A 25,909-nucleotide genomic window follows, 5' to 3' on the forward strand; every position below is an offset into this window, starting at 1 on the left:
AGAGGTGAAGCAATGAACAGTGGCAGCAGGCAATCTATCGTATGGAGAAAAGAGATGCCTTGGATGTAATTTATCTGAACTGATTTTTACAACCCATCAAAATCATTAGCTGTGACCCTACCTTTCCCCTTTCAGAAAACAATACTCTCAAATTTTCAGCAGTAAGCAGGTGGGTTTTTTTTTAATAAATTTTTTAAGATTTTATTTATTTATTTATTTGAGAGAGAGAATGAGAGAGAGAGAGAGAGAGAGCATGAGAGGGGAGAGGGTCAGAGGGAGAAGCAGGCTCCCCGCTGAGCAGGGAGCCAGACGTGGGACTCAATCCCGGGACTCCAGGATCATGACCTGAGCCGAAGGCAGTCGCTTAACCAACTGAGTCACCCAGGTGCCCAGCAGGTTGGTTTTATGATCTTTCTTGAATCTCTTCTCTCTAATGGTGAGTTAAGAAAGCTTAGAAGGGCTTACGGGATGTTGGAATTATTTCAACCAAAGTTGCAAAAGTGCTTGTTCAAGGCTGGTACAATGTTCACTTCTGTTCACGTATACTCACCTCCAAATGTTGTTCATGTGAATACTAGGCATGGTAGGAAAACCCTTATTGGACAATTTTTCTTGCTCTGATTCCTTTTTCAAACCTCGTGACACAGGAGTAAGAGGTTGGTCTTTGAAACCAGTCAGGCATGAGTTTAAATAGAGCCTCCATCACTTATTAGCCGTGAAGCCGGGCTCGTGCACAGTGGGGGTGATGTTTTCTTCTCACAGGACTGCTGTGAGGAAGCAACAAGGCCCTGTGAGCAAAGAAGAGAACAAGGCCATGTGTACCCGAGCCCTGGCATACAATAGATGGTGGCCAGGATTACCGTGATCGTCATTATCCTTTTGATCTGAATTTTGGTTTTGGAATAGACTGTAGGGAAAATTGTATGCAGAAGACTGATACAAATCTTTCGTGGTTTTTTTTTTTTATTTGTTTTTTGTTTTCAGATTTATTTGAGAGAGAGAGTGTGTGTTTGTGAGTGAGGGGAGGGATAGAGGGAGAGAGAGAACCCCAAGCAGACTCCCGGCTGAGGTGGAGCCCAACGCGGAGCTTGATCCCAGGACCCTGAGATCATGCCCTGAGCTGAAACAAAGAGCCGGCCCCTTGACCAACCAAGCCACCCATGGTTTTACCTTCACTTGTAAAATTGGAAGCTGATACTCTGATTTTTAAATCAGTGGAATCGGGCGCCTGGGTGGCTCAGTCGGTTAAGCGACTGCCTTCAGCTCAGGTCATAATCTCAGGGTCCCGGGATAGAGTCCCGCATTGGGCTCCCCGCTCAGCGGGGAGTATGCTTCTCCCTCTGCCCCTCCCCCCTCTCGTGTGCTCTCTCTCACTCTCATTCTCTCTCTTTCAAATAAATAAATAAATCTTTAAAAAAAATAAATCAGTGAAATCCTTTTCATCAGTTTGATTAACTCTTCAGATGATCAAACTTTACAGACACCATCTTATTTCACTCTCCTACAAACCTATCAGTCAACCAGAGCAAATACTCTTTTAGGGAAGTGGACGGTAAGATTAAGAGATATTAAGTGATTCTCACCTTTGTGCCTTTGCTCTCTCTTTTATCTTTCTAGGAACTGCCCCTAATCCCTTTTCCATGTGTTGAAATACCACACATTCACCAGGGCCCATTTTAAGCTTTCCTCTCCTCTTTTCAGAGAAAAAGACCTCATTCTTTTCTGACCTTCTATAGCACTCAAAGTTTCAACCATATAACTTACCAGTTTATTACTGTGTCTTTCATTTCTTCCCAATGACTTCCTGTTTGTTTGTTTTTTAAACTCTGCCCAGTAAGACAAGAAACCTCTCAAGGCCAGGGATCATGCAACTTCAATATATTTTGGGTCTCACTACCCAGACCCCTTTTCTCTTCACACTCCCCAGGGCAGAGCCGGACTCAGAACTAGTGCCCGGTGTATGCTTGATTGATTCACAGAGAGTTTACCTAGAATGATGGCCTAGAAAATCCATTGCAGGATAAAATTGGAGACTCACTCCTTAGGGACTTCCATCTAAGAAGCAGGACAAAAATGTTCCTGCTGAGAAATTGAAGGGCAAAAAGCAGGGGCGCCTGGGTGGCTCAGTCGTTAAGCGTTTGTGTTTGGCTTCAGGTCATGATCCCAGGGTCCTGGGATCGAGCCCCGCATCCGGCTCCCTGCTCGGCGGGAAGTCTGCTTCTCCCTCTCCCACTCCCCCTGCTTGTGTTCCCTCTCTCGCTGTCTCTCTCTGTGTCAAATAAATAAAATCTTAAAAAAAAATGCAAAAAGCAAATATAAGCCCATTGCTTCTCTGCAGCTTCTAATGCTGATTCTGGCAATCCTCATCATAGCCCTGTAAGTTTATATGACCAGGACATGCCTTTAGTCACAGAGTCACAGTGTTGGCTAGTCATACCACTGTGACCATGTGTAGGTGGGGACATCCTTCTGTGGCTTTATGGCGCTCTGCTCTCCTTCCTGCAGTGATGAGAATTCACTTCATATTGTCTAAAAAAAATTAAACAACTCTTGACTGAGGGAAGCTAAATAGCAACTGATATTTTTGGAGGCTCTCTTGAATTAGGACAGCTGAGTTTAATGGAAAAATAAACATGTTTCGTACTGAATATCTGTTGCATATGTTGCAAACTGAGTACCAGCCTAGAGAGAATTTTCCCTTTTGTTTCTTCCTTTTAATCACATTTCTTCCTGGTTGTTCATATGATTTATTATATAACCAAATAGATATTCCTTATAAATTCCAAATGGCAAGGCATTCCTGGAATTCTTTTAGAACACAAAATTCCAGATTTTTTCCGATGATTCCAATGCTGAGGGTTTCTATCTCCTGAGCCACTCTTTCTTATCCAGTGAAGAACGCAAGGAAGGCTCTTTGCCAGGTTCTGGTACGGTCATGTTCTCCAGGTGAATGCTTCTTTTTCTTTCATTTGCATACAGATCAACTAAGGATCTTGTTAAAATGCAGATTCTGTTTCATGGATCTGCTGCCGGACCTGTGAATAGGCATTTTAACACAGAAGTGGTTATGGGGTCATGGTCTACAGACCACCCTTTGGGTGGCAATGTTCTAGGGAGAACTGGGGATCAGTGAATGGCCAGTCCCTGAGAGCTTGGCCAAAGATTCTTGTGTGGGAGCAGATGTGGTCCCCATCACTGGAGGTCAGAAAGGTCCTTAAGTCCTAGATAGCCTAGCTTTCTTTTTTTTTTTTTAAAGATTTTTATTTATTTTTTGACAGAGAGAGACACAGCAAGAGAGGGAACACAAGCAGGGGGAGGGGGAGAGGGAGAAGCAGGCTTCCCGCTGAGCAGAGAGCCCAATGCGGGCTCCATCCCAGGACCCTGGGATCATGACCTGAGCTGAAGGCAGACGCTATACAACTGAGCCACCCAGGTGCCCAACAGCCCAGCTTTAAAACAAGACAAACTGGGGGACACCTGGATTTCTGAAGGAAAATGGGTAGCTGCTTCTTAGGGGCGTAGTAGGAAACCCCTCCTGGCTGGGAGCTCTACCTGGTACTGCATCCAACTTTTCCCATTTGCTTGCCTCACAGGGTCCTCTCCTGAATTGTTGCTCTTTTGTGTAAAACATCAATCTAAATCCTTGCTTGTAAATGTGCCCTTCTTGGTCTTTGATGCTTGGCTGTATCTTATATTGATTGTTGACCTATACCTGGAGCTTTTGGTCCTGCCTGGGAAAAAGTATTGACGTCTTTAAGCTCTTTCTCTGGGGAAAGATTGCCTAAACCAGCAAGCCCTGTCTGTCTATCTATCTATCTATCTACCAACCTATCTCTGCTTTAACTTCATGTTCGGTCCAGGAAAGGAAAAGAAAGCTTATTGGGGCCATTATCTTCATAAACAAATTAAGGTAGAGGCACATAGTATGTGTTCAATGTATACTTTTTTTTAAAAGGTAAAATTCAAATAAAATTAAAATTAACTATTGAAAAGTGTACAACTTAGTGGGATTTAGGACATTCACACTGTTGTGCAACCACCACCTCTATCTAGTTTCATAAAATATTTAATGCATACCTTTTTTTATTGACATATAATGTATTATTTGTCTTGTAATGCACACCTTTTGAAAGCTGTATGAAAGCAAAGATTATGTGGCTAATTCAAAACATTTCTGTCACTTCTTGAGTTCACTAGGCAAATTTTCTGACTCTTACAATTGTAAATGTTTTAAGTATATGAGTATCTTTTCACTTTGTTTTTTGGTTTGCCATTATTCAGTAGTGATAATATCAGCTATTATTTATGGAATGCCTACTACGTGCCAGACACTTCACATATATTGTCTTCTTTAAGACTCACAACCTAATGAAAAAGGTATTATTAACTTTTGATAGAAAAGAATCCTGAAGCTCAGAGACTTTAATTCACTGGACCAAGGCCACACAGGTATCAAGTGGCAGAGCTGAGGCTTTTCCAAGCCAGTCTGACTCTAGGACTTGATCTTTTAGTCACAACAAAATAATATCTCATGTGAACACACTCTTATTATTTGTGACAAGTATGAATTATGGAGATAGTTAAACTCTCAGCAAGCATAAAATTGGATACATGCAGCCTGAAGATTAAATACTTTGAAACAAGGATTGAGAAGAAACTAACCAAATAGCAGAAATCTTCACAAAACTGTTCAAATTTAAGGAGTTGTTTTTTTTTTTAAGATTTTATTTATTCATTTGAAAGAGAGAGAGAGAGAGAGACAGAGCACAAGCAGGAGAGGCAGAAGCAGAGGGAGAGGGAGAAGCAGACTCCCCACTGAGCTGGGAGCCCAATGCGGGGCTCGATCCCAGGACCCTGGGATCATGACCTGAGCCGAAGGCAGACGCTTAATGGACTGAGCCACCCAGGCGCCCCAAAATAAAGTTTTTGCTGGAAATTTTTTCATATAATTTCAGGGACTTGTATTTATTCACCTATTAGGATTTTAAAATCATGATTTTTAACTATTACCTCCTTTCTCTTGCATCACTGGTTACTCTCCCTTTACTGAATCACTACCATCAGAAAGGAAACCTGCTTCAATGTCTTACTTTAAAAACAAAACAGCAACAACAAAAAACCAAAAACCTCCACTGACCCCATCTCATGACTTCTCGCTACTTTTTTTTTTTTTTTTTGGCTACCATTTTTCTGCTTCCCTTTGCTGCACAACTCCTGGAAAGCACTGTCTACTATCACTGTTTCTTGTATTCATCTCCCATCTTTTCCTCATCCTGCTCCGATAGTCTATCCCCACCACTCCGCTGAAAACAGCCCTCATTGAAGGTCACCAGTGGCTTCCATGTTGCCAAATCCGTCATTCTCCTTTTGCACCTTAACTTCTGAAACTTTTCAGCAGCCTTTGACCCAGGTGTCCACTGGGTCAACACCCTCCTTGAAACTCTTCTTTTGCCTTTGGTGTCACCAGACTTTCTTGGTCCTCTGCCAACTACACTGGCTCCTTCTTCTCAATCTTCTTTCCCAGTTCTTGGTTCTTGAGTCTGGGCATCTGGTTCCTCCTGCTCTGTTCCAGGGCTTGGTTCCAGGACCCACACAATTCCCCATCTGTATGTCTTCCCTAGATGATCTCATCCATTCCTGTGGCTTTAAGTACCTTCTATATGCTAATAAAATGATATCAAACTCTCCCCCAAACTTCAGACTCATACTTCCAGCTACCACCTTGATATTTCTTCTTAGAAATTTAATAGGCTCTCCATACTTAATATGTCTGAAACTGAGCTCCTGATTTCTGCCCCTAAACCTGCTCCTCCCACAGAGTTGTCCGTTTCATAAATGGCGTCATAATTTACCCAGGGGCTCAGATTAAAAACAACAATGACAACAACCTTGATTCCTCTTTTCTCCATCTCTAACTAATTCATGACAAGTTGGCTTAACTCTGCCTTTACATTATATCCAACATCAGTCCACCACCGTTGGCCTCCATCTCCCCTACAACCATTGTAATCTAAGCCATCATCATACCTTGCTGCTACAAAAACCTTGAAACCAGTTTCTCTGCTTTCTCTTGTGCCCTTGTATAAATCATTCTCAAAACAGCCAGCAGGGCAAATTAGATCAGGTTACTCCTCTACTTAACACTGCCCTTTGTTCTCATCTCAAATAAAACCAAAGCTCCTTACAGTGGCTTTCAAGCTTCTGCACACATTGCCTTCTGAATTCATCTACTACTCTGCTCCTTTCCTCTCTAAGCTCGGACCATACCAGCCCTCTTCCTACTCCCCATATATGCCAAGACCCTTCTTTACTGGGTATTCCTTCTGCCTGCAATTCTCTCCTCCTAAATCTTCACATAACTGACTTTCGATCATCTGGGTGTCAAATACCAATTCCTTAGAGAAGTCCATGCTAACCATCCTTTCTATAGTGGCCATGCTCCATGCCACTCACTATCCTATGGCTTTTTTTCTTTTCTCCATGATCCTCATCTCTATCTAAAATTGCTTTGCTAATGGGGCACCTGGGTGGCTCAGTCAGTTTAAGTGACCAACTCTTGAATTTGTCTCAGGGCATGATCTCAGGGTTGTGAGTTTAGCCCCTTGTGGGGCTCTGTGCTCAGCAGAGAATCTGCTGGAAAGTCTCTCCCTCTGCCCCTCCCCACGCTTGAGTGCATTTGCTCTCTCTCAAATAAATAATCTTTAAAAAATTAATAAATAAAATTGCTTTGCTTCTGTGTTTATTATCTTCCCCATTTAAAATACAAGCTCCACGAGGCCATAGACTACACAGTGACTAATGCATCCCCTTGGGCTAAAATACTGCCTAACACAGTCTACAGTTCAACAGATGAGGAAATTGAGGCTCAAAAATATTAAATGGACTTCTCCAAATCATTCAGTTAGTAAGAGAAGAGAGGAAGCCAAAATTTAAACCCAAATCTTTTGATTTTGAATCCTAAAGTCCTTCTGTTCCATGATAATTCATGTAATTTATGTTCAGCAGGCAAATTATTTCTTTCTATTATCTGAGTTATGAAAAAAAAGATCCCCTGGCTTTTTGTTGTTTGTAATGCTTATAAAAAGCTAACTAAAATGATTTTTTTTCCCTTGCTTTAAAACATTATTATAGTTCACATGTGCGTGCACGTACACACAAACATCATACCTTAAATGAATATTCTATGTATCTGGAAAATACTTTTGTATTAATTAAATAGGCTTCACCTTGACTATTTTATTTTGTTTTAAGATTTTATTTATTTGACAGAGAGAGAGAGAGAATGAACCCGGGGGAGAGGCAGAGGGAGAGGGAGAAGCAGACTCCTTGTTGAGCAGGGACCCTGACACGGGGCTCATTTAGTTTTCCTAAATGCCTCGATCCAGGAACCGTGTGATCATGACCTAAGCAAAAGACAGACACCCAACCAACTGAGCCATCCAGGCGACCCTTAACTATTTTATTTTTAATGAGTTAAGGCTGATAGGAAAAGCCATGTACTGATTTTTTTTTTTTTTTGTCAGAGAGTTATTAAAATATATTTGGGCAACATATTTTAAGAAAAAAAGAAAAGAAAAAGAAGAAGATAGCAGGAGAGGAAGAATGAAGGGGAGTAAGTCAGAGGGGGAGACGAACCAGGAGAGATGATGGACTCTGAAAAACAAACTGAGGTTTCTAGAGGGGAGGAGGGTAGGGGGAATGGGTTAGCCTGGTGATGGGTATTAAAGAGGGCACATTCTGCATGGAGCACTGGGTGTTATGAACAAACAATGAATCATGGAACACTACACCAAAACAAATTATGTAATATATGGTGATTAACATAACAATAAAAAATGAAAAAAATATATATATATATTTGGAACATTTTACTATGCAGTCAATGGGTTTATGTGGGTTTTTTTGAATAAAATTTCTTTTTAAATTAGTATCTTAAGTCCCCTTAAAAAGGTTTCATAATACCTTCTCAAATGGAAGAATTATGGTTTGCTAACCACACATTTTGAATGCGCCCTAAATAGAAATACAGAAATTATGTCCTAGGAAGAAAGGCAGTAATAAGACTCTTAAATAAATAACCTGAGAACTTTTAAAATAAAAGGTACATGTATTTTTAAAACACTCTCAAGATTTTTTCTCATAAGTCTGGATTTTCTTTTATTTCTTATTTGCATCAAATGAATACATGTACTTATTTTATTTTTTTAAAAGATTTTATTTATTTATTTGACACAGAGAGAGAGAACACAAGGCAGCGGGGAGCTGCAGGCAGAGGGAGAGGGAGAAGCAGGCTCCCCACTGAGCAAGGAGCACGAATCAGGGCTTGATCCCAGGACCCTGGGATCATGACCTAGGCTGAAGGCAGCGGTTTAACCAACTGAACCACCCAGGCTCCCCATGTACTTAGTTTATAAAGTCAAATATGCTTATATTTCTTGATCTTTCATTGTTAGATATTATTGACTTCCTACTATGGAAGATGAGGATTTAGTGTTTGTTTTGTTTTGGGGATTTAGTTTTTGTTCTTTTTTTTTATTTAAACTTTTTTTAAAGATTTTATTTATTTATTTGACAGAGAGAGCACAAGCAAGGGGAACAGGGGAAAGCAAGGGGAACAGGGGAGGGAGAAGCAGGCTCTCCCCTGAGCAGGGAGTCTGATGGGGGATTCAATCCCAGGACCCTAGGATCATGACCTGAGCCGAAGGCAGACACTTAACCGACTGAGCCACCCAGGCACCTGGGGATTTAGTTTTCCTAAATGCCTCAAACTATCTTCTATCATATACACTTCTTCTCCCCCAAACCTCTCAATATAGTGACATAACAATTTTGGATTAAACTAATAGTCAATGTTTACATTATATCTAGTGTTCGCAGGTGAGCCATGTGTATGATCATACAACTTTTTGGTTTTTATTCCTGGCATTAATAATTGTCTCTCTGGTCTTTGGTTTCATTCTTTTTGTGTCACCCACTAGTTCATGTACAAACATTCTACAGAGCTAGAATTCCTCTCACTGTGGTGAAACATATTGAGTAATCTGTTTCTATTTCTCTCTCTTTCTCTCGTTTTCTTGGGCATATCCTCCTTGTGGTGCTCTACTTTTTGCTTCAGTTTACACTGGTTGCTCTTTATAAGACCTGCTGGACATCAGTCCCGTGATTCCTTTTGTCATATTCCCAAGAATCCTTTTTGCTATTATTTTGAAGTGGATGTTTCTTTTTGGTTTACTTTGTAAAACGGTTTACATTTTTTAGTAGAGTCCTGAGAAAGAGTGTTATGGGGTACACTTTTGGGAATTAGCATGTATGAAAATGTCTTTATTTTACCCTCAGACGTGATGGATAGTTTAGCTGAGTGTAGAGTTCTACAGAGGAAATAAGTTTCTCTCAGAATTTTAAAGGTACTGATGCTTATTTCACTGCTACTGTTGAGAAGTGTGATGTCATTCTGACTCCTGATTCTTTGTATGTGATATTGTTAGAGTCTTGAAGATTTTAGGATCCTCTCTTTATCTTTAGTGTTATGAAATTTCTTTTTTCTTTTCTTTTTTTTTTTTTTGAGAGGGGGGTAGAGAGAGAGAGAAAGAGAGAAGGGGCAGCGGGAGAGGGAGAGAATCTTAAGCAGGCTGCATGCCCAGCATGGAGCCCCACGTGGGGCTTGATCTCACAACCCTGAGATCATGACCTGAGCAGAAACCAAGAGCTGGATGCTTAACAGACTGAGCCACCCAGGTGCCCCACATGTCACGAAATTTCAACGTGAGTTGCTTTGGTATGGTCTTTTTTTATTCACTCAGCCAGATAATTGGTGGTTCTAGTCAATCTAGATACTCGTGTCTTTCAGTTACAAGAATTTTTTTTGGTATAATATCTACAACTTTAGGCGGCTTACTGTGGCAGTCTTATTGGTTGTCCCATCCTTCAGTATTGCTCATAAAAAATGTCTGTGTTGAGGATTTTTAAAGACTTGATAATTTTCTCTTTTTAAACTGAATAAAAGAAAAGCTGATATCTCTTATGGAGGTTTTCCTGCAGATATTATTATTTTCTCCCCCAGTAAAAAGGTAGACTCTTCCTTGAAAAAAGCAATGTCAAACTGATTATGGTAAGGTCAGATGCTGGGTATGCTTGGGTTTTAAACTCAATGAATTAGCGGTAATTTTGTTTTTGTCATTGAAACCTTTCCAAAAAGATCTGCTGACTGTGAACTACTGGAATTACCAAATTCTGTCTCCATGTGTAAAATAAAATAATTGAACCAATATCAATTAGTCGTTCTAGTGACTGGATCTGAGGGAAAATAAGCCTGGAAAGGCTAAGCCCTAACTTCTGATGTAAGAGATGTGAGCAGAGATAGTGGTTAGGAACAGAACCGCATCCACTCCTGACACCAAGAACAGGGTAGCAGGTGAAGGAAAAGAATCATAGAGGGCAAAACCCAGGTCAGGTGGTGGGACTAGGGAGGTGAAAGTCTTTCTTGTTCTGATGATGCTTCTTTGAAATCTTATTTTATAATATAGCTCATGGGAATAAATCAAACAGCCGAAGGCAGGGCCCGGATAATTGTGTGGTGTTGGTAGCAGTGGCCATTGATTCACAATCATTGCTAGCTATGTTCATCCTCAGAGATGTCCATTGTGAGGAGAATGACTTCAACTGGCAGGGGGAGGAAGGAGGATGGACCAGTGATGCCATTTCCACCTTTCCCATGGCACCAAATACAGAGGGCTCTTTCCCTTTTTATGGGCCTGGGTGGATACTTAATTTGGTTGAATCATTTAGGTGGGGCAGGAAGGAGTCAGATAAATAAGGCAGAAGACATACTGTGACAATCTCACTCATTGTTCTTAGAGAAGAGAGACTTTGGAATTCATGTTAGGTGCAGCCAAAAATGATCTAGGATACTAGGATCTGTACATAGAATTTGACTAGGACCTTGATAACTACATGCAAAGGAAAGCGATGGTTTTGGGGAGTGGCTGACACCAGAAGGATAATTAGAATTGTTGCAAGACAGGCAACATGAGTAATAGTGTGAGGAACGAGTCAACCAGATTAATTACCAAATTCTGTCTCCACATATTAGATAAAATATTTGAACCAATATTTATTAGACTACTCACCACTCTTCTGATTGGGTCTTAGGAGGAAATACTAAAAATAAAATTTAAGTGACATTAGATATAACAAATAATATTAAACTAGTAACTAAAATGTTATTTGAAGTTTTTTACATGAATTGATGCCTTTGATCTCCGTTAGAACCCAGTGAGGTAGGCACTACATTACCCCCATTTTGCAGATGATCAAACTGTGTCAAGGAGTGGTTAAGTAACTTACCTAAGCACATGGCAATAGTTTCCAGCAACCTCACAGCGTGGAGCCTTCTAAGGAAAATAAGAATGTGTAAGATTTATGATTTATGATTCTAAGGGGGAAGAGAAAGCTATTTCCTGAGTCCATAGTGATGATAACTTAATTTCATGACTATGTGGGCCTCCAGCTCCTGATAGAAAATCCTACAACCCATTTATATTGCCTTGGGAAATCTGTTATACGTGCATGAAAATAATTGAAGTGTATCCAAATATTGGAGGGGAAACAAAGAGGATTATACTTGATATTTCTCTTTTAAGAGCAACTGCAAAAAAAAAAAAAGCATTTGCATGATATTAATTTTATTTTAAGTGCAGAATATGTATGTCTACTAATTAAGACTTTTGGAAAGTATATAGCTCTATATACCTTTTGCTGGCAAATATGTGCTCATAAAGAACTTGCTTCAGTTTCATTATTTAGGAAGATGCTCAAATCCCAAATCATTTTTGGCTCTGTATGTTTTAAACTAAAGATTCTTTTATCAGATTCATTTGGAAAATTACACTAAATCTTGACTCTTTTGCTAGTACAGACCTGGGATAAAGGTGTAAGAAATCAGATAGAATGTTAAAATTAATTTACTCTTTCAAAATAATTTTTTAATAGGTACTATTCATATTCTTTGATATGTGCTTTCCTTGGGGGAAGATAAAGGGAAAAGGAAAAATACTTATTTAGATCTCACTGTGCCACACATTTTACATACTTAAGTTTGTGTTGCCTTTTCCCTCTGTAGTCTCATGTAGTCATGGAGAGGCCATCCAGCCGTGGTTAAGGTACAGGGTGGCCTCTGAGAGGCCCATATTCAAATTCCAGTTTTAGTACTTAATAGCTTTGGAATCTTGGACAAGCCATATAATGCCTCTAAGCCTCAGTTTTATTCATGGGCTCTTGCAGGGAAGACATGAAATGCTATAGGTAAAGCATTTAGTACAGGGCCTGACATGTAAACATTGGCTACTTGTACCACCAGGCCAGGGCCAGTAAGGAGAGAATTCTGTAAGGACAGGACTGATAATCCTGGGGCACCCGGTGGTACAGTAGGTTAAGCGTCCACCTCTTGGTTTCCGCTCAGGTTGTGATCTCAGGATCATGAGATGGAGCCTAGTTAAGCGTGGAGTCTGCTTGAGACTCTCTCTCTCCCTCTGCCCCTCTGCCCTCGGATGTGATGGATAGTTTAGCTGAATGTAGAATTCTACAATGGAAATAAGTTTCTCGCAGAATTTTAAAGGTACTGATGCTTATTTCACATTACTGTTGAGAAGTGTGATGTCATTCTGACTCCTGATTCTTTGTGTGTGATATTCTTAGAGTCTTGAAGATTTTAGGATCCTCTCTTTATTTTTAGAGTTATGAAATTTCTTTCTTTCTTTTTTTTTTTTGGGAGGGAGAGAGAGCACTTGCTCGCTCACTTTCTGTCTCTGTCTCTCTAAAATAAATAAATCTTAAAAAAAGACAGGATTGATAATCCTGATTTTTCCTTTGCTTAGCTTCACTGTGGTTTGGTGTAGTAGTGTATGCCATAACACATATGTTGTGCATATTGTCACGTAGTGAGTATTGTTTCTTTCTTGTTGAACGGAAGTGAAGCTTGTCTTTTAAGTCTCTCACCCGTGAGGATCACTGTCCCATACATACCGTACTACTGAGCAGGGAAGCTGAAGCAAGAGCGTCAGCTTATGTGGGACTTCATTGTTTGAACCGTGGTATCCCGACTACCTACTGCAAGGTAAATAAACATGTTTGCTGAACTACACTGAGCTGAACCGTTGTGGCATGAAACTTCCGGGGTACCTGAGTGGCTCAGTCGGTTAAGCATCTGCCTTCTACTCAGGTCATGACCCCAAGATCCTGGGATTGGGCCCACCCAGTCAGGCTCCCTGCTTAGCGGGGAGTCTGCTTCTCCCTCTCCCTCTGCCTCTGCCCCTCCTGCCCACCGCCTCCCCCTCCCTGCCATTCTGCTTGCTCACACTCTCTCTCTCTCTCTCAAATCAATAAATAAAATCTTAAAAAAATAATAATAACCCTTCCTAAGTTAACACTTCTAAGAAGGATCTTCCAAAATTTTGTGCCTTCTCTGCTGGTTTACCTTAATTATAGTTACTTTTAAAAATCCTTGTGAGATTGATTTACCAAAAAATTCACAAGCAAAACATCATTTTTGAGAGAATTAGCCAACACCTGAAGGGAAACCATTAGCAAAAACAAGTAAGTCAATTACAGTTTACTTAAAACATATGAAAAATCCATTATTTTTACATATAAAAGAGTAAAAATGGGATTTCCTTAATTCTAAGATGTTACTATTATCAACAAAGAAAAGCCATAAAGAATAATATATATCGTGTTAACTGATTGTTAACCTATATTTTTAGTTGGTGATTAAGAAAATAGTGTCCCGAGGTCCGAACACCACTTCTGCTCTATGTAAGATTCCTCTTATTTGATGAAACATTAAAAGAAAGGGAATGGGTGCCTGGCTGGCTCAGTTGGTAAAGTGTGCGACTCTTGATTTCAGGGTTGTGAGTTCGAGCTCCATGTTGAGTGCAGAGATTACTTAAAAATAAAATCTTAAAGTAAAAAAAGGAAATGGAGGTGGTGGTGATGAACCTAATGGTGGAATTGATCGAGTTAGTACAAAATGATGTATTGTGTTCTACATTTCTTCATGACTGCAACAGCATATATAAAAGTGGAGACTTTTTTCTCCTATCTTGAAAATGTTCACTTGGCACTAGAAACCTATTGATTGTATTTCTCGTCTTCCCTGTATTGACAACTACTCTAAAAAGTGACCCACACCTGCTCTCGAATTTCTTCAGCAGTCCGTCTTTTCTTAACCCACAGCAATCTCATAAGGAAAAATAATTGTGGAGGTCACCGGTGACCTTCTGTTCACTAAATTTCCTTGGCTTTCTGTAGGACTTGTCGCCTTAAACTTTTCCACATGCAGCTTCTCTGACATTGTTCCTATCCCTCCTCTGGTTTTTCCTCATTGTTTGCTTTGTGGGAACGATCTTCCTCTTTCTGGTCCCTATATAGGATTATTCCTTGCAGGTCAATCCTTGGACACCTTTTTATTAGTGAAGAACTGTGTGACACTGTGTGACACACCTCACAATGGACTTTTTTTTTTTTTAAAGATTTATTTATTTGAGAGAGCGAGAATGAGAGAGAGAGAGTACACGAGAGGGAGAGGGTCAGAGGGAGAAGCAGGCTCCCCACCAAGCAAGGACCCCGATGCGAGACTCGATCCCGGGACTCCGGGATCATGACCTGAGCCGAAAGGCAGTCACCCAACCAACTGAGCCACCCAGGCACCCCCTCACAATGGATCTTGACACCTCACTGAATTTCAAGCCTCGGTTGAGAATTGCTGACTCCGAGATAAATGCTAACTCTTTCTCTGTCCTGCAGGGCTTACCACATTATTGGCCTAACTGTATTCTAGCCTTTTCACAAATACCAGTTTTGACCCATATGAACCTTTGACCTTTACCTAGGTGTGCACGTCTGCTGGCCTCAATGATGCCCTGTACATCATATATTCATGATTAGTGGTGGTGTTGAGACACAGGTAGGACCAGAATTCAGCTGTGCAGTAAATCACTTAAAAAAAAAAAAAACTCCATAGTGTCTAATCACAATATACTGCACAAGCTTTTTGTATTTAATGACTGGTTGGTGAATAGTACGACAGTCATAAACTTTATAAAATTGTTCTCTGTGATGAAACTATTGTTGGTAATCTTTGCCGGTATAAAGTGATTGATAAATCATGTTTTTTTTAATGAAAGTAAAGCAAAAAAATCCATTTCCTGTAATGAGCCATGATCAATGATTCTGGATAGATAGTTCTTTGAAATGTAGCCTACTGGGGCACCTGGGTGGCTTAGTCGGTTCAGCATTTGCCTTCTGCTCAGGTCATGATCCCAGGGTCCTGGGATCCAGCCCCACATCAGGCTCCTTGCCCCTCTCCCTCTGCCCCTCCTCCATGGCTCCTGTGCTCTCTCTCTCTGCTCTTAAAAAAAGAAAAAAGAAAAGAAAAAGTAAAACAAGTAGGACACCTAACTGACTGCACTACCCAGGTGCCCCTGGTATGATTTTTAAGAAGGAAATTAAAGTCAGGCTAAATAGAAGGGTATATACATGTGGCCAGAGCCCTTCCCCTTCCAGCCCCTCCCCTTCTTTACCCTTGAGAGTGAGGGAGTCTTGCAGCAAAAGAGCATCAAAATTATGCTTTGTAGATCAGCAGAAGCAGCTGCAGGGAGTTTTTTCCTGGTTTATAGGTGCTCTACTCAGGAATATAAGGGTCCACTGTCCACCTCCTAGGAAGCGGTGGGTGTCCTGAGGCTCTGATTCAAGGAGTGGTAGGATAGAGCTGGAACCAAGGAAGAGAGTGGAATAGTAAGCAGAAAGCGGAAGTGAGACAGAACTTTCATGTGCCCATCTGAGATGCATGCTGGAGGGCAACTCAATGAGGACAAGCAAGAAACAGTTTGAACCTTTCTCAGGACTCTGGATGGTGGGGTTCTGGGTTTGAATGGGCACTCTCCAGTAACACCTGTACATCCTTCCTGACATAGTGACGAGTTACATATGAAAGTCACTGGGAAACTGAGTGATACTGTTATCACTATGACAAGATTCAATTCGATATATATTTACTGAATGCATACCATGTGCCAGGCAATGGGAACCTAAGGAAGGAAAGGAAACAATAATCATTGAGCCTTTGCAGCCATAAAGGGATGCTGTTAGTCAGATCTCCATATCATAGATCTCAAGGCCATGCACTCTTATTACGAAGGCGGTTTCACATATGTCTGTGATTGTTTCATTACTGCGTGTCAGGCTGTAAGCTCTATGAGAGCAGACAGCTGTCTTTTTCTTCACCACTGTGTCTTAGAGCTAAGCATGGATTCTAGCATTGGACAGCCATCCAATATTTTTGACTGAATGAGTGCTACCATGTATTACCCCTTTGTGTGTGTATGTGTGTGGGGGGGTATTTATCCTGTTTTATAAGTGTGGAAACAGCCACAAAATATCCGAGACCACACAGAAGGGAGGATTCCAAAACAGCTCAGGCTGACTCCACAACCCAGGGTCTTTCTACCACATCATGCTCCCTCTGCCCGGGGTTGGAGGGGCTCAGACAGACAGGAATGCCTGTACTGGGTAAATACTAGCGACACGACAGAGATACAAACCGGAGGCGGTGAGGCGGGGAAAGGTGGTGGTCCCCAACTCTGTTTAAATCCCGCCCACCCAGAGGAAGCAAAATTGAGTGGATCGGCTTGTGCATCCTGCTCAGAATCCAAATTGAGAGGAAGGTGGAAAGAGTTAGGACGCCCTGGGAAAGGCATGAGGGAGAAGGGAGGAGGAAGGGATGTCAAGAACAGGGGTGGCAGCAGTTCCTTCTTGCGTCGTGTCTGTTGCGGCGCAACACGATCCTTGGACCCAGCGGGCGCTGTCAAGGTGATTCATTAAATGGTACTTGGCAGCCACGAGGCTAAGTTCACCTGCACAGGTGGGGCATCAGCGCGCGAGCAGCTTACCAGACGGTGGCCTCATAAAATAGCTTCTCCCCAATCTGGAAGGGGGTGGAGGGGAGATAAATAACGCTTTCTTGTGGGGAAAGATTTAGTAAAGAAGGAATGTGAGGGCTCTGAAGAGAATTACAGTGCAAGCACCATGGCTATTATCCTAATCGGGCACCATTTCAACACCTCTCCCTTCAAGTCAACCAGCCCTACAACAAGATTTATTTTCCAATAAGCGAAATCCCCGCCCGCCAACTCCGAGCGGCTTGGATGAGAGCTCTGTGGGAAACAGCAGCGACGAGGAGAGGCTATTTTGGGTGTGGGAACGCAGAGGGAGGAGGGGCGGCGCCGCCAGGCTGGGCGCGGGTGCGCGGGGAAAGCCTCCAGCTCGGGCTGCCACGGCAACCGCGTCCAGGCAACGCGCCCGGAAGCGGCTCGGGCGGCGCGCGGCGGCTCGCGCCCCCCGGGAGCCGCGAACCCGGCCGGGCCGCGCGCCGGGCCAGGCGGCAGGCGCGCGCTGATTGGACGGCGCTCCCCGCGGCGCGGGCCCGCAGCCGGGCGTCCCGCACAGCCCGCGCCAGCGGCCGCCGCACCCAGCCGCGCCGACGAGGACATGGGCAGCCGCGGCGCGCCCGCCCCCCGCGCCGGTGAGTGCCGCGCCCCGGGCCCCCGGCCGGACGTGCTCCGCTCCCCGGCGGCGGGAGCTCCTGGGACGGCCGGTGACCTTGGGGCAGCCGCCGGGGAGACAGGCTTGGGGGGCAGAGAGAGAGCTGCGCGTGGCCCATGTGACGTGCTGCTGGCGAGAGGGTTAACTGCATGCTGACGCGAGGGGATGAAGTTGGGCACAGAACGCAACTGGCATTGCATTTTTGCGGGGGCCGGGGGGAGTTGCGTGCTGGCAAACCAACAGAAGCCGGGAGGGACTGTCGGGGGGAGCTGGGGTGGTGCACAGATTGCCAGAGGGTGCTGGTAAGTCAGCCGTCCCACTACTCAGAGCTGAGTGACCTTGGACAGGTTAACCTCTATGCCTCCCCCCACTCCTTTCTCATTAAAAGGAGAGGCTTGGGCTCTTTGCGGTTCCACAGTGCTGTGGTACCATTGCACTGTGAGGTTAGAAAGGACCCCAAAGTATGGTTCTGCAGGTACAGGATATACAGGACTTAATCGTGTTTATTCGACAAGGGGTTTCCATTAACTGGCTCTCAAAGTGGCAAGAAATCTCATCGTTTTATGGAAGATTATAGACAGAAAGCCGTGGGTGGCCCAGAGAGTGGCTTCTCAAGATGTCCAGCTGAAAACCTCTTGGGTGCTCTAAAAGTCATGAACAAAATCAGGGTTAAGCCTCCTGAGTTGTTCTTTCCTGGAGTTAATCTCATAGGAAACTTTGTATTTGAACAGGTAAAATCAAACCCAATAGTGGCAGGCAGCAGCAAATTAAGTGAGTCATTTCTTCAATATGCACGAGGTTGTGTGTGTGTGTGTATGTGAGTGCGCGCGCGTGTGTGTGCGCGTGCCCGGCTGCGCTCACGCTCTCATCTTAAAGTCTGTGTATGTCAATGATAGAAATTATTTCTTAGGAGTAACCAGAAATAATGCTAGAATGGTTTGAGCCCGCAGAAGTGCAGCTGTCTGAGAAACAGGGGCAAACATTTGCAGCTTGCTCTTTAAATAGGAGTTGGGTTTGTGAAAGTAAATAGATTCTTTACTGAGAACCATCCCTAGGGTTTGCCCATTGTGTCCGAGGTGGGGGCCTTGTCATGGAGTGTGTGTCTGTGAGGAAGGTACTCCTGAGACGCAGTAAGTAGGCTGTGACACCTCTTCTATTTTTAGCATCAGCTGGTGCTAAAAAGACACTCAGGCCCCTTTCTATATTCTCATTCCATAAACTTCCCTATTCCAAGGAGAGGAAAGGGAGGAAATGCCCTGTCCCTCTCATGGGTCCTTGGGGTTGCCTCTTCTGGCTTTCTGCTCTAAAGCCACCCTTAATGTTCATTCCAATCTGACTTCATCTGTATAAAAACGTGGGTTGGGAAGAAAACATTTTCAGTGTTAATGAATAACCTTCTGTAAGCTTGTTTAACTGACGGTTTAATAATCTTTAATGGTTTACATGTTAGAAATCTGATAGCATTCAGACAGAAAAATCCTTACTGCAGGAATTCAGCCACTAAGCCCTACAAATCTTTAATGAATCACACATCATTACACTTGGAAACCTCGTGGACAAACTAGTCCACCTTCTCTCTCTGTAGGCCACTGGCCTGTGTGTCTCCAAACCTGCCTTTCAGTCTCTTGTTTCTCACATCCTGCAGCCATACTTCTGAATTTTCATTTTCCTCAGCCGAGCCCATCTTCCGTCCCTCCCCTAGCACCAGAGACCGAGTGAACAATTTCTCTCAGAAGAGCCCTCTCCCGTCTCAGTCTCACCAGAGCAGGGATTGGATTCCCTGCTTCTCAGTGCCACTTCCAGACCATTAACCCGTCACTAACAAAGTCTTCCGTTTACAAGGTCATGCTGTCTGCTCGTGCCCTGTACCTTCCTTCTTATGTTCTGGATCAGTGCTTGCCAAACCTGGTGGCTCCTTAGAATCACCCAGAGTATTATGAAAAATGTGGGTCTTTAGACTCTCTCAAATACACCAAATGAGAATCATCAAGATGGGCAAGACCTACAAATCCTCATTTTAAAAACAAACCCAAAAAGAAGAGGGAGGAGGAAGGAGGCTGGGGAGAGAAAACAGAGTTCTGTGGGCGATTCCGATGTACACCCAGGTTTGGCAAGCATTTCCCTTGATGCTACAAAAAAGTAACAGACAGATAAACACGAGCAAGTAGCTTCATTCTCTTCTCTACCTTGTCTCTTGTCAGTGCCTTTGAGGTTTATGTTGAGGCTCTATTAACTCACTGACCTTGAAGTTCCTCAAGATCTTCAGCATCAAATCCTATGGCCTTAATGTCCACTTTACTTCAACCACTCACATTTTGGACTTGTTTAGTCTTGGGAATTTTTTCCACCTTCAAGATCTGGACTTCAGCCTGCTCAGCGGATTCTTAACACTTACAGCACTGGATTTTAACCATTATTGAGGACTCTGGTCCCTTAATTGCTTGCTGTTCCAATCCCTCTGTGGCTTCATTTCTCCGCTTGGAGTCTAGATGTTGCCAGCCATTTCTCTTCTGTCCGGAATCCTGGAATCTTTATTCTTAACATATTCGGCTTCTCATATTCCAGTCCTCAATCCAAAATCACCCTCATTATCTACTTTTTCTTCTCCCAGCCTGCCAAGTTACCCAGGAGAAAGTCACAAAGACCTGTGGACTGGTTCCACTGCAAATTAATGCTGGCTCTAATTTCACCTAGGTCTTGCTTTTCTATGAAAAAAAAAATACCCATCTTTTATTAACTCTCAACTGCGTTCCTTTAGAGGTTGTGCCAGATTTTCCCATTCCTTACACTTCCAGTCAGTTTCCTTTCAGGAGATAGCCTTTTTTCACTGAAGAGATGAAGGATGTCCACGTCCTGGTTTACTGCCCTCTGCCTCAATGTAAGCTCTCATTGTAACCACCTCACCACCCCAAACATTTTTTTTCTTTTTTTTTCCAAAGATTTTATTTATTTATTAGAGAGAGGGAGAGAGAGCATAAGCAGGGTGAGGGGCAGAGGGAGAAGCAGACTCCCCGCTGAGCAGGGAGCCTGCTGCAGGGCTCGATCCTGGGATTCCGGGATCATGACCTGATCCTAAAGCAGACGCTTAACCAACTGAGCCACCCAGGCCTCCCCCGCCAAACATTTTTCTTTACTCATCTTTGTCCTTCTTTATTTCCTCTTTCTCTGAGGGAACAAAATCTCTACAAGTCCCCTCCCCATAATTAACCCACATATAGTACACACTCTCCATTCTCTGGACTTTTCCCCTTCTTTCTTGCCTCATGTAGGAACCTGCTCTATTCCCTTTATTCAGTTTCTTTGGTCCCTCCTTACTCTGCCCAACTCTCACCCCACCATATACGCAAGTCATCCTTCTCATAATAAAAGAAACTGCTAGAGTCCCAGCTCTGTCCACTAGAACTTTCTGTGATGATGGAAATATTTTGTACCTGTGCTGTCCAGTATGATCATCACTAGCCACGATGTGACTGCTGAGCATGTGAAATGTGGCTAATGTGACTGAGGAACTCAATTAATAGTTTTTGTTAAAATTTTTAAAAGATTTTTATGTATTTATTTGAGAGAGAGAGATAGAGAGCACACATGAGCAGGGGCAGAGGCAGAAGGCGAAGGAGAAGCAGACTCCCCACTGAGCAGGTAGCTGGATGTGGGGCTGGATCCCAGGACCCTGAGATCATGACCTGAGCCGAAGGCAGACGCTTAACCAACTGAGCCACCCAGGCGCCCCAAGGTTTTGTTAATTTTAAATTCATTTCAACAGCACATGGGGCGATGGCTACGGTGTCTGGCAACATAGTGGTGCACCCCGCTGCTGTGTTCAACCGTCTTCCTTCCGGGTTTCCCTCCTTTGACTGCCCACTCACTTGTCTGGCCCCATCCTCACTTTTGTGCTGAAACTGCTTTCTTGTAGGACTCCCGCAGTGATGTCCTAGTTGCGGAGCTGAGGCCTTTGCTCTGTCTTTCCCTCCTTGATCCGCCCTGCCGCCTGCTGCCCAGATCTCTCTCTTTCCTTGTCTCCGTGTCACTGGTTATCCACGTGCAGCTCGATCCTCGCTGCCTGCTGTTTACCCCTGACTTCCGAACGTAGGATTTTGTGGGGCCCTGTTCTTGGCGTTCTTCTCTTCCTCTGCTGGCCTCCTGCCTCCTCTCTGTCCCAGCTGTCAGCTCACCTTGGGGCTGACGTTAGTTGTCCTTGGGTGGTTGCCCACGATTCACTTGCATCCTGTTCTTTCGTACCCTTCTGCCTCTGTGAGACACGTACCCCCAACATTCCTGTTATGCAGGTGAAGGACTTGGAGCAAAGAGAAATTAGAATAACCCGAGTCAGTGACCGGTTGTGAAGGAGCAGGCCTGGGAAAGGAATTCCGGCAATCTGACCTGAGAGCCTGCTTTCTCTAGGCTTTCCCTAGACCTCCAGAGGCCTGCCCTCGCCCAAATCCCATTCGGAGTCCGACACCCAGAAGCCCGACTGTTTGGTGTCTAAGCAGCTCTTCATCCTGGCTTCCTTAAATCGCTTTCCCCTTTTTTAACTTTTTATTTTGAAATAATTCAGATTTACAGAAAAGTTGCAAGAATAATTTAAATAATTTGCATCTTTAACCCAAATTCTGTAAATATGAACTATTTGCCCCACTTGCTTTATTTTTCTCTTTCGTGCTCTCTCCACAAACACACACACACACACACACACGCACGCACGCAGGCACACACACATGCACACATACATATGTTGTAGTTTTTCAGAGCCATTTCAGAGTTAAGTTATAGACACGATGCCCCTTTACCTACCTCCCCCAGTACTTCAGCATTATTTCCTAAAAAACAAGGACATTTTCTTGCACAATGTCTAAAATTGAGACATTGTCATTGATTCTGTGCTGTTGTCTAATCTACAGACCTTGTGCACGTGTCACCAATAGCCCTAATAATGTCCTTTATAGTAAAAGAGGAGGAAAAAATCTTTAAATCTTTTGCTCTGTTAGTCGTCATGCCTTTTGAATCTCCTTTCGTCTGGATGGTTCCTCAGTTGTTCTTTGTCCTTCATGGCCTTGACGCTTTGGAAGGGTACAGGCTGTTATTTTGTACAATATCCTTTAACTGGGGTTTGCCTGGTGTTTCTCATGGTGGATTTCGGGAGGCACCCCACAGGGCAACAGTGTGCCCCTCTCACTGCATCCCCTCATGATTTCTGTGCCTAGCGCCAGCCTCTGTGACCCACTCTTGACCTCAGGGGTCACTCTAGCTTCTCTTCGCCACTCTCCCACATGCAGTTGGCCATTGAGTGTGGAGGTGCTCCCTGCGCAGTCTCCCTCAGTTGTTCACTTCCCTTCTGTTTCCACTGCCTCCCTCCTGTTTTAGAAGTCGACGCCTCTGCACACAATCCCAGTGGCCCTCCACCCGGAAGCTCTGTGCTGGGAATTTCTACTAGTCTTCGTGTCTTCCGCTTTGCCCTCCCTCCACCCTTTCTCATGCGTCCCTGTGTCCTTAACTCATCCCTTTGAATGCCCAGCTCAAATGCTTTTCTCGATGGCCTGGTTCACACTGGTCCTGCCTTCGGCTCAGAGGCGAGGCCTGGTTTGTACCACTCACGCGGCAGGTACCAGCCTCTCTACTCTTGCCTAGTGGCCTGCCTGTTTTATTTTCCTGTCGACTTGCAGCTCTGGAGTGTGGGAGCTGTGTCTTGAGCAGCACTGTCGAGGCTCAATGAGTATTTGCTGACTGGACTCATTTCCTTGATGAAATCAGGTAGCGAACTGTGCAGGGTGATCCTAGAGTTGTCTGCTAGCACCTGGTATGTGATGGTAGGTGTGAGACCCATGCCTTACTCCAGGACTCAGGTAGATGGAAGTTCAAAATAGGGCCTTTTAGCAAAGCGACGGGTAATTGGAGAAGGTACTAACGTGTTGTAAGTGGAGTAAGTGATTTTCCCTTGATGACACCTGAACCTTGCGTGTATGTGTCAAGACAAAGAATTGGCACATTTGATTAAAAAAAAAAAAAGAGTAGAGAAACCTAACATAGCATATTAAAATGGCCCATCTATTTCTTCACACTCCAAATGAGCAGCTGCATGTGTGAGGAGCAGTTTCTCAGGCTCGCATCCTCCCTGGGAGCCCTCGGACCACCTGTTTCCTCTTCCTTGCGTAGCCACCTCTCTCCCCTCTGCTCGCCCAGCAGCTGCCTTTCTGCCTTCACTCTTCCCCGCCTTCTCCCGTGTTTCTCCTTCTGCCCCTTCCTTTCCCTTAATAACTCTTCTGCTTTCATCCCTCTCTCTGTGTGCATTATTTTACTTTTTGACTTGTTGGATGTGTTTTTATGTTCCATGTGTTTTTAATATAAAAGCAGGTGAAAAAAGGTAAGACAGTGTTTTTGTTTTTGTTTTTATTACTCAGTGGTCTTCTGTTGCTCCCCCCACCCCCCGCCCCCCACCCCCATGGCTCAGCAGTTCTTGGTATTTTAAAAACATAGCAGTGATAATAAGATGATTTATTTGGTTACCTTTCTGGCCCACCAGGAAAGTTACTGGGAATGTGCTGGTTGACAGACATCAAAAGGCCTGAATTTTTCAGTCTCTGTTAAAGCAGAATTGGCATTTGAAGTCAGTCGTCAGATTTTCGGGTAGTGAGTTGTTGAGCTCATTGGAATGACAGTATTTCTGCTCCAGGCGTGCCTGTGCTTGCTGGCTGGTGGTCAGCTTTTTTCTCATTCTTAAGAGAATGCTTTTGTGCAGATGACATCTTCTCTGGATAAAGTAGCTGCAGAAGTGAAGGCAAGAGAGTCTGCTGCTCAGCGGAGTGGGGCTTACATACAAAGTGTGTTTATGTGGGAGAGAATGTGTGGGGGTTGCTTTCACATTATGGAATTCTTAAAATTGTTGAACTGGGAAGATGTTATTCAGAAACCCCTGGTGCCTTCAGCTTGTTTTTTGTTGATTTCAGATTTCTTTTTTCTCCATTTTTAATTATCTCTTGAAGAGCACAGGAGTCCTCCCCTGCTCTCTCTAAAATAGTTATAAAATTAATGCACTGAAGTCAAGTTGTTACTCTAAATAAAAGAGTCTCTCATAGACTCCTGTGTTCAGCAGAGAGGTCCAGCCCCCTCCTGCTGTGTATGAGAGAAAGGGCAGAAGCTGGAGGCTGGATCTTTTTTCCATGGTCAAATCCTTAGCTTTTCAGTCAGAGATGCATGTAGAGTAGAACCCAAAAGTCACAACTAGAATTCTGTCTGCAGACACAGTCGTGCCTTCCTTTCAATGGTCCTTGGTGCATCTGGGGGTGTAGGTAATTTAGTAGGTAGAAAGTTTACACCAGCTTTTAGTAATATTTTTTTTTCTGTTCTAGCTGTTGCCATTTGCAGATTCCCTTTTTAACATTTGGTAATGTGTCTTCTCTAATGCTAGAAAGAAAGTTGCCAAATATAGCTGTGGAGCATAATAAAACACCCTAAAAGTAATATTAAGACACTTCTTTTTGGTGTGGGTGCCCGTGTGCACTGCAGGGCAACCTGAAGGAGTCTGCCAAGCTCACAGCTGGAGGGGATCTTGAGTCAGCAATCGATATGTCATCTGGGCAGAGCAACTCAATAATTAAAATGGTGGGCCTTACCACATTAGAAAAACAAGCCAGTGAACACATATTTATGAGTGTCTGTGAAGAGGTGCTGTGCTGGGCTTCACGGGGGTTATGGATGCCTGTGGTAGGATGTCCCTGCTGCCCCAGAGTAGCTCAGCTGGGGAGACATAATCCATAAAAAGTTCAAATAACAATAGAAGATTTATTTATTTATTTATTTTTTAAAAGATTTTATTTATTTATTCAAGAGAGAGAGAATGAGAGATAGAGAGCACGAGAGGGAAGAGGGAGAAGCAGATTCCCCACTGAGCAGGGAGCCCGATGTGGGACTCGATCCCGGGACTCCGGGATCATGACCTGAGCTGAAGGCGGTCGCTCAACCAACTGAGCCACCCAGGCGCCCAACAATAGAAGATTTAAATAGCATTTCAAAATGGCTGTTATTAATAGATGGGAACAAAAACCAATCTGTTTTTGCAAGGGTTCTCCTAAAAACGTTAACATCGTTCTAAGGTATGGAGAATGGATTAAAGCCACACTGGTGGCTGTTCCTCGGGTTCTAGGGGTTCAGATGATTCCAGTCCATTTGTGAATCCATCTGGACCTGACAGAGGCCACATATGTGTTACAGATTTACTGGATCTCATCAGTTATGTAGCAATCCCTGCTCTTGCTGGCCGCCACCATCAATGTTTTGAGCATTTTGAAGTTTTTGTTTGTTTGTTTTTAATGGGTCAAAA

At 43.5% G+C, this 25,909-nt stretch overlaps 1 protein-coding gene across 9 annotated transcripts in view; it reads left to right on the plus strand.

The window, feature by feature from the left end:
- Positions 1-25,909, plus strand: part of FAM81A (family with sequence similarity 81 member A) — a 126,229-nt gene that overhangs the window by 30,183 nt on the left and 70,137 nt on the right. For 3 of the 9 annotated variants that reach the window (XM_027571998.2, XM_027572001.2, XM_027572004.2), the window contains exon 1: positions 17,516-17,575. The exons of 3 other annotated variants lie outside the window; for them this stretch is intronic. The gene's annotated coding sequence lies outside the window, so the exon portion shown is untranslated. Of the gene's footprint in view, positions 1-17,486; positions 17,576-25,909 lie in introns of those variants that run through there. 3 more of the 9 variants (XM_027572006.2, XM_027571996.2, XM_027572000.2) reach the window with 3 other exon arrangements.

The sequence above is a fragment of the Zalophus californianus genome, chromosome 6 (assembly GCF_009762305.2).
Source record: "Zalophus californianus isolate mZalCal1 chromosome 6, mZalCal1.pri.v2, whole genome shotgun sequence".
NCBI classification, from domain to species: Eukaryota; Metazoa; Chordata; class Mammalia; order Carnivora; family Otariidae; genus Zalophus; species Zalophus californianus.